At 41.2% G+C, this 12,176-nt stretch overlaps 1 long non-coding RNA gene across 6 annotated transcripts in view; it reads left to right on the top strand.

Moving 5' to 3' along the window:
• LOC138114887 (uncharacterized) overlaps positions 1 to 12,176 on the top strand; it is a 36,840-nt gene that overhangs the window by 8,110 nt on the left and 16,554 nt on the right. For 5 of the 6 annotated variants that reach the window (XR_011152865.1, XR_011152861.1, XR_011152864.1 and 2 more), the window contains 2 exons: positions 3,400 to 3,550; positions 11,970 to 12,056. This is a non-coding gene — a long non-coding RNA (uncharacterized lncRNA). The remainder of the gene's footprint in view (positions 1 to 3,399; positions 3,551 to 11,969; positions 12,057 to 12,176) is intronic. The other variant, XR_011152863.1, reaches the window with a different exon arrangement.

The raw sequence follows: 12,176 nt of genomic DNA, 5'->3' as shown, positions 1-12,176 counted from the left end.
CAGATGTTCTGTCCCTTGTGAAAGTTAAAGGTGGCTGGACCAAAGAGAGAAGGATGCAATTCAACCTTATGTCATAATTTCCTGTTTAAAGTGGAAGAAGCTTCTGTTACCCTACAGAGGAAAAAATAAGGTCTGAAATATTAAAATATTTTTCAGTGATCATAGAGGGGTTGCTGTTTTCACAAATTGGTTCCTTCAACCAGGAAGACAGGCAAAAAGGCTGGCAGGGTGAAAAACTGTGCTGAAGAAATAAATCAGTAAATATAATGAAGTTTACTGTGAGTATGTCTGATATCTGAGTGATAGTAGTAGAAACGAGGGTTTCTTTTTGGTGCAACAACACTTTTGCGAACACTGCAAACACTGTGCAATAGCCGCCTCTGCCCCTTTTAAGGATTTGAATCTTGAAAGAAAGTGTAGGAGACTTGCAGGCATGAAGCACTTGAAGCCTGATTTGCTTAAATTACAGACTTATTCACAGGAAGGGGAAGATTCTGGTGGGTTACAGCCAATGTTTCAGAGGGTGCTGTGGATCTCTGCTGTTGGCTTGGGCTGTGGTTTCTTTCTCTCTGTTTTCTGAATGAACCTGTCTGGCTTGAGACACCAGAGTGTCTTCACATTATGGTGGTGTTTCTCTTGTTAAGAGCAAAATTATTTTGAAATGAGACTGTGGAGGAGGGAGAAATCATGATAGAATTTTGCCTTTTGCCTCCTTTCCTAACCTGAATGGGAGAGGTAGTTGGAAGACAATAAACAAAAAAGGGAGGAATGGGGAGCAAGAGGGCAGCGGCGAAACTCCCAGAGGGAATGGTGAGTCTTGTTCTCACAAGTCAAAAGGCCTGCAATAATGAACCACTAGGGATAGGTAAAAAGGAAAAACATAAGTTACAGGAAGCCAAATGCAGTGCCTTTGGGCATGTAAGTTCGTGTAGAATGTGTGCAGGAATTTCTTTTAACTCTTTCATTCTGCACCATTGAAAGGGTGAAGTTGATCTCATGTGTCCCCTTGTACAGCCAGTGCTCTATTTCCTGTACTGAAATCTTAGAAACTTGGCTGATTCTTTAGGATGCCAACTGGCAGGAGGAGTGGCAGTTGCTGTTACTGCTGAAGATTTCAATCAGGCTTGGGTGTTGTCATTTCTGTGGGGACACTTCTGTCCACCAGGCTTTCCGCCGTGCCTAATTCTGATTGTCTTAAAGAAGAGGGTAGCTGATATCAAGTAATTGAGTTGCTAAGAAATAGGTTTGATCTGCTTGACTGAACTTAATGCAGACCTGCTATTTGTCCCCATCAAATCTGACCATTCCTATCTCATACAAGCAGTATGTCTGTGAGAGCAGAGGACTTGTGACTTTGGAACCTTGAGGAATAACACTGCCAGATGAAGATCCAGGGAAGTGGAATGGTTTCCTCTGTTCCCTGTAGCTAGGTTTATTCCCTTAGACCTCGGTGAAAAGTTAACATGCCAGATGGGGTAGAGTACTGAGGAACTGAACTATACAATCATTGTCTGATAATTCATAAATAAAGAAAAAGTGGCCCTGGCTCTATTTCAGTGAAAAAGGCATTGCTTGGCAGTGTGCTTTAGACAAATGGGATGTGCCTACTTTGGCACAGGGTGGTGTTAACACTGCCATGCAGGTGTCTGACCTGGCTGGGTCAGGGATAACTCCCTGTCCCCACTCACCTGCGTGGGTGGTGACTGGAGAGGCTCCCTTCTGCAGCAGCAGCAGCAGCACCTGTGTGTTGTGCTCTCTGGGGCCTCGCACAACTTGGCTTTGATTTGCACCCTGCAATCCAACCCCACCTTGCTGCAGGACTATGCCTTGAAAGCACAAGCTGACTCTGAAGTAGCAGCTGGCTGGAACCCAGCAGCTCCTGCCAAGTCTGAGAGGCTTCACTGCAAGGATGGGGAAGCAGAAAGAGAAAATGAGAGAGGAGAAAGGAAGGGGAAAAGCATAAAACCTCTGGGTACATTTGCACAAGCCTAAGGATTCAGAGACCTGAAATCTGAATGCTTAATCTAAGAGATGGAATGTATTAAAGGAAAAACGAACCCCAAACCAGTGCTGCCGCCAGAAAACCCACATTCCCTCCATGCTTTGGAGTGAGTAGTGTCTGGATCTGAATAGTTGACAATGTTTTTGCCTCTCCTCTATGGTCTCCTATTGTATGACATCCTCCAATGAATCCATCAATACTGACACATTGTGATCCAGAGCAATTTTTTCAATATCTGGAGATGCTGGCGAATTCACAGTGCTTTTTCCCAAGGAAAGCAAAATGAAATTGTGAAATCCTCTACAAAAGCAACTTCCATGCTCCACATAAAAGGAGGATAAAAGGCCCAAGATATAAGTGATAACTTTGTTGTAGCGTAAGACACAAAAGTCTATTATTAAAACAGTTTATTTATTAGCAAGCTCTTGTAATGAACCAAGCACATCAGATGTGGGCAAAACTCTACGAAGCAGGTACAAACTGAAATAATAATGAAGGTAGGCAAATAGCTACATTCAAATTACTGGCTAGACCAGCTTTTAGTGTTGCTTTGGCTCAATCTCTAAATAGAACAAAGCAGGTTTGAACCTTTTCTTTACCTTTTCTCAAGGAAAGTTGGCGATACATATCAGAAATGGCTGATAAAATGAATTCTGACTCAGTTCAAATTTCTTGTTGCTGAAATAACAGTTTTAGCAAAATGTGGCCTTTTAAGTTAAAAGAAGAAAACTCATAAAACCCCTTAATTTTGGACATTCTTCTTTTTCAGCCTTCCCATACCCTCTCCTTTACAGGTGCACATGTAGGTTTACAGATGCCCACTGACACCAGCTGCCCTGGACCAGAGCAGTGTCCTTTGTGCTGTCTCTGCTGATCAGTATTTACACCATGGTTCCACCTCAGATCCGTTCTGTCACTGTTGTTAGGGGACAGAGGGGTTTTGTCAGCTCATTGTGCTGCTGTCTCCTTTACAGCACTTGTCTCAATAAAGAATATTGCTTGTTGACTTTGTCTAATTTGTTGGGGAGTGTTGGTGCATTGTTAATTGGCAAACAAACCACCACAAGTTAGCATATGTTTGTAGTTTTTTCTATTAGTGCTCTTCCCACAATAGCAATTTAGATCCCTCCTAAAAAACTCCAGAAACGATGACAAAACAGCTCATAATTTTCTTTGGTGGTTCTAAAAGCTAATCGTGTGCAGTTTTGTCTTATTTTTCATTTGCTGTATGATATTTTAGGCTTTATTTTAACCTACAAATATTTATCTAAATTTCAAAACAGGCTTGAATATTGGTTGTTTTGTGGTTTTTTGTGGTTTTTTTTGTGTGTTTTGTGTTTGGTTGTGTTTTTGTTGTTTTTTTTTTTTTTTTTTTTTTTTTTTTTTTTTTTAAACAGGAATGTTTGTACTTTGTGACCATAGAGGCTCTGGAGAAACAGAAATTTCCCTCCTCTCCTTCCTGGACCTGAGTTGTTGAACTTCAGATTGTTCTTCTCAGCATTTCAGTTTTGGATTGCTCCTATGCTGGCTGACTAAGCAAGTCAAAAGGTATTTATTGCTGCTCCCTGGAAATGGTGTGTTCGATAGGTACATGTTTGAAAAGCTAGGAGTAAAACTACCTCAGAGCACAAACTATGAATAAGGCCAGATTCTGACTCATTTTCTAATGTTGAAAAGCCTTTATTCTTTGGACTTCAATAGGACTTCTTCCTTGAGTAAGCACTACTCATGGTGATTAAAGGCTCAATTTTCCTGCCCTGTGTTATGTAATTAAAGTATGCAAATAATTCAGCTATCCAAGACAATGCAGATTGTGAATGGAGTAGTCAATTGTATATTTCACAACTTCAGTACCTTCAGAACACAGAGCTTATTTGCTGAAGAAATAAATGGAACAATTTGAAATAATGAATACATTTAGGACTCTAAGACTCTGACAATTTCTTTGTGAACAGTAATGGACAATTGGTTATGAATAAATTATTTTCCCATTTCCAGGATGGCCCTTCATCCCTTCTTCAATCTTTGTAGCTTGTGGGCTTTGCATAAAGAGGTTATCAGCTATCTGCTGCAGAGTCCTTCCCACTCAGTAAATCAAAGCCTTGCTCTTCCCCGCTCCCATTTCATAGACAGATGATTCCAGCCTCTTTCACTTCCTAGCGGCAGAGATTACTTAAATGCTTGTCCATAGCACCTTGCCATGTTTTGAGCACTGTTTACAGAATCCTGAGGGATCATTTTCCTTCAGTCAGTGACAATCACATGTGCCTGCTGGGCACTGGGTATCCTGTCCATTACTGGCTGCTCAAAACTTTGCTAACCAGCCAGGACTAGAAAAGAAATATTAAAATTTACTGAATCAGTTCTTGTTTCTTGCAATATTGTCTGCAAGCAAATGATTGTCTGATAGCATCTCAGTAAACTGAATTATAGAAGTTTTGTGTTAATCTTATGTAGTTACTGTGGGTGGGAGAATGAAAGCATAATGGTACAAATACACTTTTCCTTTAAATACTGCTTTGAGAAAAGTTGTGTGGTCAGTGGAGTTTTGAAATAACTCAGAAAGTGCAGGGAAGTTGATAGAAGGATTCATATTGACTTTACTGGGATTTGGATCAGACCTGCCAATGTGAATCAAGAATTTACTGGAGCCTGAGACGCAGTGTGCAGGAATTTAGTGCAGATCCTTTCAGATTTCTGGGTTAATTAACTGGGCAGATCATTGTCTTGAGTAATGCTCAGAGTTGGACAGAAGTAAGTTTCTCACATGTTTTCCTTGGCTGTCAGGCAGAGTTCCACCCTGTCCTCAATGCCTTTTCCCATGGGCAGCACCGAATTCCCTGAGGGCCAGGCAGCCGCACATCCCTGCTGCCAGGTCCCCTCTACCCACTCCCAATGCAATGTAAAAATGTGGAAAGAGATGGTAAGGATTAGGGTGATTGTTTTCTACCATGGATTTAAAGATTTTCTTTGAACCATTAAGAAGATCAGGCATAAAGTACCCTTCTGGGGAGCAAAGACCTGCTTCTGGGAATACCTGTGGGTTAGGAAGAGTCATGTGAGGAGCAGCTCATGGTAGGGGGACATGTGAAGGTGTTTGGTAGTAGGGAATGTTTTGTAGGAGAAATGGGAGGTGCAGAGAGACCGTGAAGGATGTTTGTTCTCTGGAGGGCAGGGGCCTGATGCTGCTTTTCTGGCTGCAGAGATGTCCCTGGGCTGTGCCAGGCAGCTGCCTGTGCCCACCCTGCTCCCTCAGGGGGCTGGGCACCCATGGCAGGGCTTGTACTGTTCATCTTTGTTTGCTGTGTAGTTCTTGAGTTTATGTTCTTTAACTTCTCTGATCAAAAGCTGCCGTTGTTTTTCAGAAGGGTATGATCCATGGAGAGCTCCCAAGCAGTGTGGAAAATCTGCAGCAAACACAAAAAAGGCAGGACTTCAACCCAAACCAATATTGTCTTCCCTTCCCAGGAGAAGGAGGGGCTCATCTTACAGTGACATTAAGAATTCATTCCCCTAAATGAGATATGTCACCCTGCCATTTTAACTTGATTCATTAAAATACAGACTCATTAGTTACTCCCTTGTGCAGTATAGAATTTGCACATTAAAGGCTATGCATTTCATGTACTTACTACATTTGGGGATAAATTTCTAGCCATCCTGTTTGCAAGGAAAAAGTGTGGGTTTTGAAAGAAAGAAGGTAGAAATTCTAGTAACTTGATCATCCTTTCCCCATAAGTCTTTTCTAATCTGTTCTGGCCCCTAATATTTCATTTTAGAAACTGAAGCTACTATGACACAGGACCCACTGAAGCAGCATTGATCTCTTTCCGGATGTGTTTGATGTATATTCTCTTTTGTGCTTTGGAGTGTTGAGATTTTCCCATTGTTTCTTTAGTCTTGCCATGAAAATTATCATCTCTGAGCTGAGAAAGTACTTAAAATCCTGGACAGGGAGGAACTCTGCCATTGTAAAAGTGAGACCACACCTGCAGAGTGAGCATTTGTGACTACCTTGTGTCAGCCTGGTTGGAGAAAGGTGTCACTGGCCATATTCCAAACATAAACCTCTTCCCTAAATGGACAGATCCTTCCACTCTCCAATGGCAGATTTTCAAGTAGAAGCCCTGTGGTGTGAAATTCAGAGTGAAAAGGATTGGTTTTTCCATTACCCATGCTGTGGGAAAGTTCCTCAACCAGAGGAGAGTAGGAATGGGATGGGAAAAGTGTAGTGAGCCCTCTCTGCTGAACTGGGGAGGAAAGGACAGCACTGTGCAGTCTTCCTGCTCCCACCTGCCCTCCCCTCTGGGCACACACAACTCCCCAGGGCCTTGCGAGGTTCACTGAAGTACTGGAAGGGCCACATCTCCCAAAGGTCTGAGTGTTGGGTAGGTTCTTGAACCTTGCTTGGTAAAAATAAAAGAATTCAACATGTGGAGGGGTAAATTTCAACTAGGAATAGCCAAGAAGAAAAAGAATATGAAAATACTGAATTTCTTCAAAGAGCTGAATTGAACAGACTGGAAAGTTATTTGATTCTTTTATGTAACCTTTAGGCTTGTTCCAGACCCTGGTTGATGAACTGCTTCCATATTCCTGGAATTTGAGGGCAGAGCTGTTGTTCATTTAGCGGTAAATGCTAGGGCTGGATGAGAGGAATGTCATTCCTAACCACAGTCGAAGTCTAATCCTTTGGTTTCACTGGTGACTCAGATTACAATAATTCAATACGGAGAGGGTTCATTCTCCCTCCTCCCTTTTCTTACTACATTACAAATGGCCAGTAAAAGAAATCTAGCAAAATGCTTATCCTGCTTGAAATGCAATTAAATATATCCACATTCCATCTCCTGTCTTTGTGATTTTCTTGCATGCAAGAGACTCAACTCTTTTCTCCTTGCCTTCTCAGTCTCTCTCCAACAGCATCTTCTGTGCTTTCAAGATGCTTGTACTGTTAGTTTTTCAAATTTCAGACAAGAAACTCTTTCCCATACAATAAAGTTCCATACAAATATAGCTAATGTCAATAAAGCTAAAAAGATATGTCAGCAAAGACCCAAACAGCCAATTTATTACAGTTAAACATCCTGCCCAGACATTTCATTTACAATCAAAGCTTGTTATATAAGGCAATCCCACTTCCCTTGATATCTTTTTTTATCTCACAGTTTACAAATTACTGTTTTTCTCTTTGTATCCCATATGAAATACTTAATTCTCTTGTGCATGTTCTTTGAATACAGTCTTTCTGTTTCTTTTTAAAAACATTTTTGAATGATCCCTTGAAAGTGTGTACAAAAAAAAAAAAATCTGTGAATTTGGCCTTTTTAACCAAAAGAAGTTGTATCACAATAAATTTAAACAAATAAAAGACATTACTGAGCACTGTCTCCTGTTAACAAAGTCCCCCAAACGACTTAGAAACATGGTTTACAGAAATATATATTTTCCTCACTATCTTACATTTCACTATAGTCTTTTCCCACTGTAACTATACATAGGAGGAAATGTGCGTAACTCTTTCTTAAGTTTTTCAGAATACGGTAGCTTGGGGACAGAGGAAAACCACAGGCCATTCTGATAGAAAAAGAAAATAAGCCAAGCTTGTCAAATATTGAGATACAAACCCAGAAACTCATATTTGCTATAAAATGGCTACTTTTGACTTGTTATACAGACAAATCAAGCCTCTTTCAGGCTCCCAAAATAGCCTTTGTGTGCCTTCACAACTGTATCCTCCACGGCTTCTAAACTGGCCCTCAAATATTATGGGAACACTAGGAAAGGGACCTCGTATTAAATTACCCTTTCAATCAGTCATCTACATCTGCTTGTGTTTGTCAGGGAAAACCTGGGATGGGGGTGCAGCTTCTATCTGATTGAGTCTGCATCTGTGAGCGGGTTCCAGGACACTTTATCTGGCACGGGAGAACAGTAAAGGCTTCCCTTCTTTACCAGATCTGCTCCAGAGATACTAAATTCCTTCATGATAATGAGGTGTCCAGAATAGTAACAAGAGGCCAGGAGTGTGCTTTTGGTTTAGACTGTGCCGGAGTATCTGCTGACTGTGGGCAAATACACACCAGTGTACCTGAGTGAACCTGAGCCCAGAGTGAGCAGTGAAACCTTATCAGGTGCCAGATCGCCTGGGGCAGGCGTAGGATTGCTGTGTGTCTGCCACAGCTGTGACAGGAGGTGCAGAGAAGACTGTACAACAAATAAGTAAAGCTGTTGCCCATCATGATATTGTAGTTCCTGCTTATAAGACTTTTACCTGGCCTTGAAGGCTGGCAGCGAGAAATAGTTCTGTCTCTGCCACATTTTGCATGCAAAATACTTAAAAAGCAAGGCTCCTTTGCAGGTGCAGTTTATAGGGGTGCTGAGGCAAAGTGGATGGAGAAACACTTCCCATTCAGGTCTTTGAAAGGTGGAGAGTGGAACCATGGAAATCCCCCAGACTGTGTCATTTTAAGTTTTGCAGATGTTCTCCCCATGGCATTTTCCTCCCATCTCCGGTTTAGCCACAGCACAAAAATATTTTGACCGACACTGCAGACTCAGGAAAGGTCATACATGTACCTTCTTGTGACATGTTTTTCTAACCTCTCTACCTGCTGTGGGTAGTCTGCAACCTCCTGTGCTGACAAGTCTGCAATGGCTGGGGCTGTGATTAATGGTATTTCATTAGCGTTTGTGCAACCAGTCCTGAGAACCCTCAGAGGTGCTCTGGCCTCCTCCTCTCACTGTGAACTTTGTAATGGCAATAAGTACAGGCAGATATGTTGGAGATTCTCTATCCAAAACTTTCCCCCCAGGCAACATTGGTGAGTAGTGATTTGTATCGGAAAGGGTAATGTATAATAATTATGGCTACAATGTCCTGACTAGAAGGAAGGGTAAAACATCCTGTAGTTGCCATCATAGAATTTCACCTTTGACTAGGTGTTGCTTCATGCGTGACCATGTTGAAGGGTTAGTTGAGACTCCTCCTGGCTCTGAGCATGGATTGGAAGGAAGACAGGGTGAAATACAGAGGCTGCACAGCAGGTGTTTCTTCCTCAGTGTGAGAAAATGGAGTGGTTTGTCTGCAAAGGAAATGGCAGGATTGAGTGCAGTTTTTAAGAGAGATGTACAATGCTGGGGATAGACACACATATCTTCAGTGTGCCCTTGTTCTGAGCTGAGAGATGGGATTGGCCCAAAAGCTACCCAGTTGTGAGCTGTGCCCAAATGAGTTAACCTCTCCCCATCTTCCTTCCCTGGTTTTCTCCTGTGCATATTTTATACTGTGTCATGTGGCAGAGGTCTGCTCTTGGGGTTTCCTTGAAATAATTAGGGTCAAACTGCTATTGCTATATTTTCCTGGTGTCTCTCTAAGTGTAGAACAGCATTTCATTTCACGAGATTATTAGTGGTAGGATATATTCAACAACTGCAATAGGCTGGTGGTGTATTGGAGAAGGATTAATTGGTGTCTGTGGTCTCCTTGTTACCTACCACTGAGCATCTACAGTCTGACACAACTCAAAATTTCTTATGCTCCAGTCTGTTGTTATCTCTACATCCTGCTGCCAGCTCTTTTTGTTTAAATTAGTTTAATTTGAAATGACAGGCTTTTGTTTTAATTTTGCACTATTGAACTGTGGTAACATGATATGTGACTATACCTAAATTTCCTTGTGCCATGTTGCCTCACAGCAGGAGCTCTGGGAGGGCAAGGTGTGAATGACAGTGGGAGGTATGGAAGTCTGACTAACATGTGTTATTCATCTAAAACTGATAGAAATAAAAGAAGAGCTCCAGCAGACTGTCATGGGTTCCAGAGGACAATGTGCATTTCCATTTTTTGGTCGCATTTATGCAGATTAAGGACTAAAGGTAGCTAAGCTAAAATAATCTACCATCAAAGTTCTTGTGTTGCATAGCTTTGGGAGAGACAGGAAAAAGGCCTGCCTTTTTTCTCACCTGTAGGGTGAGAAAACTGAAGAGAAGAGTCAAAAATGGCTCTGACAACAGTAATACATACAAATTGTCAAATTGTCCACAGCTCAAGGATTCCTGCAGCTTCCCTGAGTAGAGAGTGTAAAATGCAGCTTTGTGCCTTCCCTGGGAAAGGGGAGAAAGAAGCTGGTTTAAAATGCATATTCCATGCTCATGTGTCCTCGTTAGGGATAGTAACAAAAGTCCAAATACCTGTTATGTACAACAGTTTTTTTACAAGGTACAGAGTTGGTGCCAGAGTACACAGCCAGCAGGTAGGTCAGGGCTTGTCTCAGAGGGAGATAGAAGGCATCTCTAACAAAATTATGTTCCCAGATTCTAAAAGTTGTGAAAGAAATTTTTCAAGCCCTTTACACTTTCCTAACCAAGGTCTCCTTGAAATGATCTTATTTTAAAAGTAGAGTTTATGACTGTTCAGCTTTTAAGCCTATTTTGGTATAATTCTAAGCTAATACTGATCATTCTCTTCAAAAAAGATTTTAGGAATACATCTCAGCTTTGTCTGATCCTTTACATAACCCATTTGGTTACGTTGAAAATGTTTTCTTCTCCAGGATTTCTGATGCCTTCGGAAAAAAAGGTGGTTGCAGTCATTGATCTTCAAGTTGTGTTATGAAATCCCACTCACAACATACTGTGTGTATCTTTAGCACCAGGTTATGTCAGGCCCTACTTAGAAACACCAACACATCCACCCAGAGTCATTGTTTCTTTGCTGAGCGCATTCTTCTTGGTGTTATTGCTTTTTTTTAAAAAATACCCTTGCACTGGGGGAACCAATACATTTTATACTACCACAGCCTGCTGCAGGCTAATATTCCTAAGCTGGGGGTAAAGAAAATGAAATCAACAAAAAGGACAAGGCAAATAATTGATTCCTTCAGTTTTGATCCGGGGACTTAAAACATTAAATATAACTTTGAATATTCTTCAGAAAAGCTAATTGTTATTGTAAAAGTAAATTCTACCTTAATTGCCTTTTCTGACATAAGCCAATACTGCAGTGACATTCTGCTAAGGTAAGAAGGTGGGCAGGAGTCTTATGGACTCACTGTTCATATCTAAGTGCAGCAGCAGCAGAGACTGGTTCTTCCCTATCTGATTCATCCCACAGTCTTTGATGCTCTCCTCCACTTTTTATAGGGTAGGAAAGATCTTGTGACAGACACACAAGTAAAAACTTCAAACTAGAAGACTCAAAGACCTGATTTCTTTATCTAGTCTTAGACCTTCAGCAATAGGTGTCTTCACGCAGAAGCACTGACACCTGAGCTTTCAGGTTGCCAGAAAGTAATTCCCTGAAAAGTGCTTTAGAAGTGCACTTGTGTGCTCTGGTGTTTCAGAACTAGGGTTAGTTGGACGTTTCTCAAGAATGATGAAAACAGTAGAAGTATATGGGGTTTGAGGGTTGGAGGGGTATCTTTTTTGATTAAAAAAATATATATTTCTTGACCAAAACTTTTGTTCAAATATTTTCATCAATACTTTGGTTTTATTTCTCCAGAAATAAATTTGTGAGTGTGCTTGCACAGTCACTATTCCTCCTTAACCTCTCAAGTAAAAAATTTTTCTGAGTTGTCAGGTACCTATATTCAAATCCTTCTTCTGCCAGACTCAAATCAGTGACTTTATAGTATTTCACATTGAATCGCTTACTTTCTTTTCTGGTTTAAGTCTTTCATTATTTGATGAGAGTAAGAGGGAAAATTCACTATCATTTTGACTCTATCCTGATGTAAAAGGGAAGTTGCCATTTTGTCCCATATTTATGAATACTTCAGGGGAATTGTTTTAAATTTTACCCCGATGGTAAAATCTCTGATTTGTTTTTAATCCCAGAAGAGCTAGTCTTCTTTAGGGTGCATTGATTTATCTTATGATGCTTTTAGATGACCATTTCAAGAAAGCCTGGGTCTTATGCAGAATTATTAGCCAACAGTCTTTATGTGTCCACTTCTTTTTTCAGATGACTCACTGTTTTGCTTAGCAGAGTTCCATGTTGCTCCTCCTCCACTTCCTGCTGAAGAGCAAACGCAGAGGAATTTTCTCACAGGTAATTGTGTCATGGGGGTGGCTGAGACCTGCCATTAAAACTCAGACTCATTTGGAAAGGCTTGGCAGCCCTGCCCTGGAGAACCCTTTCATGTGAGATCAGTGGACACGGGGAACAGAG

Source organism: Aphelocoma coerulescens, chromosome 9 (genome assembly GCF_041296385.1).
Source record: "Aphelocoma coerulescens isolate FSJ_1873_10779 chromosome 9, UR_Acoe_1.0, whole genome shotgun sequence".
NCBI lineage: Eukaryota > Metazoa > Chordata > Aves > Passeriformes > Corvidae > Aphelocoma > Aphelocoma coerulescens.
Note: the sequence above shows the minus strand (reverse complement) of the source record. Positions and strands in the feature narration are given on the sequence as shown.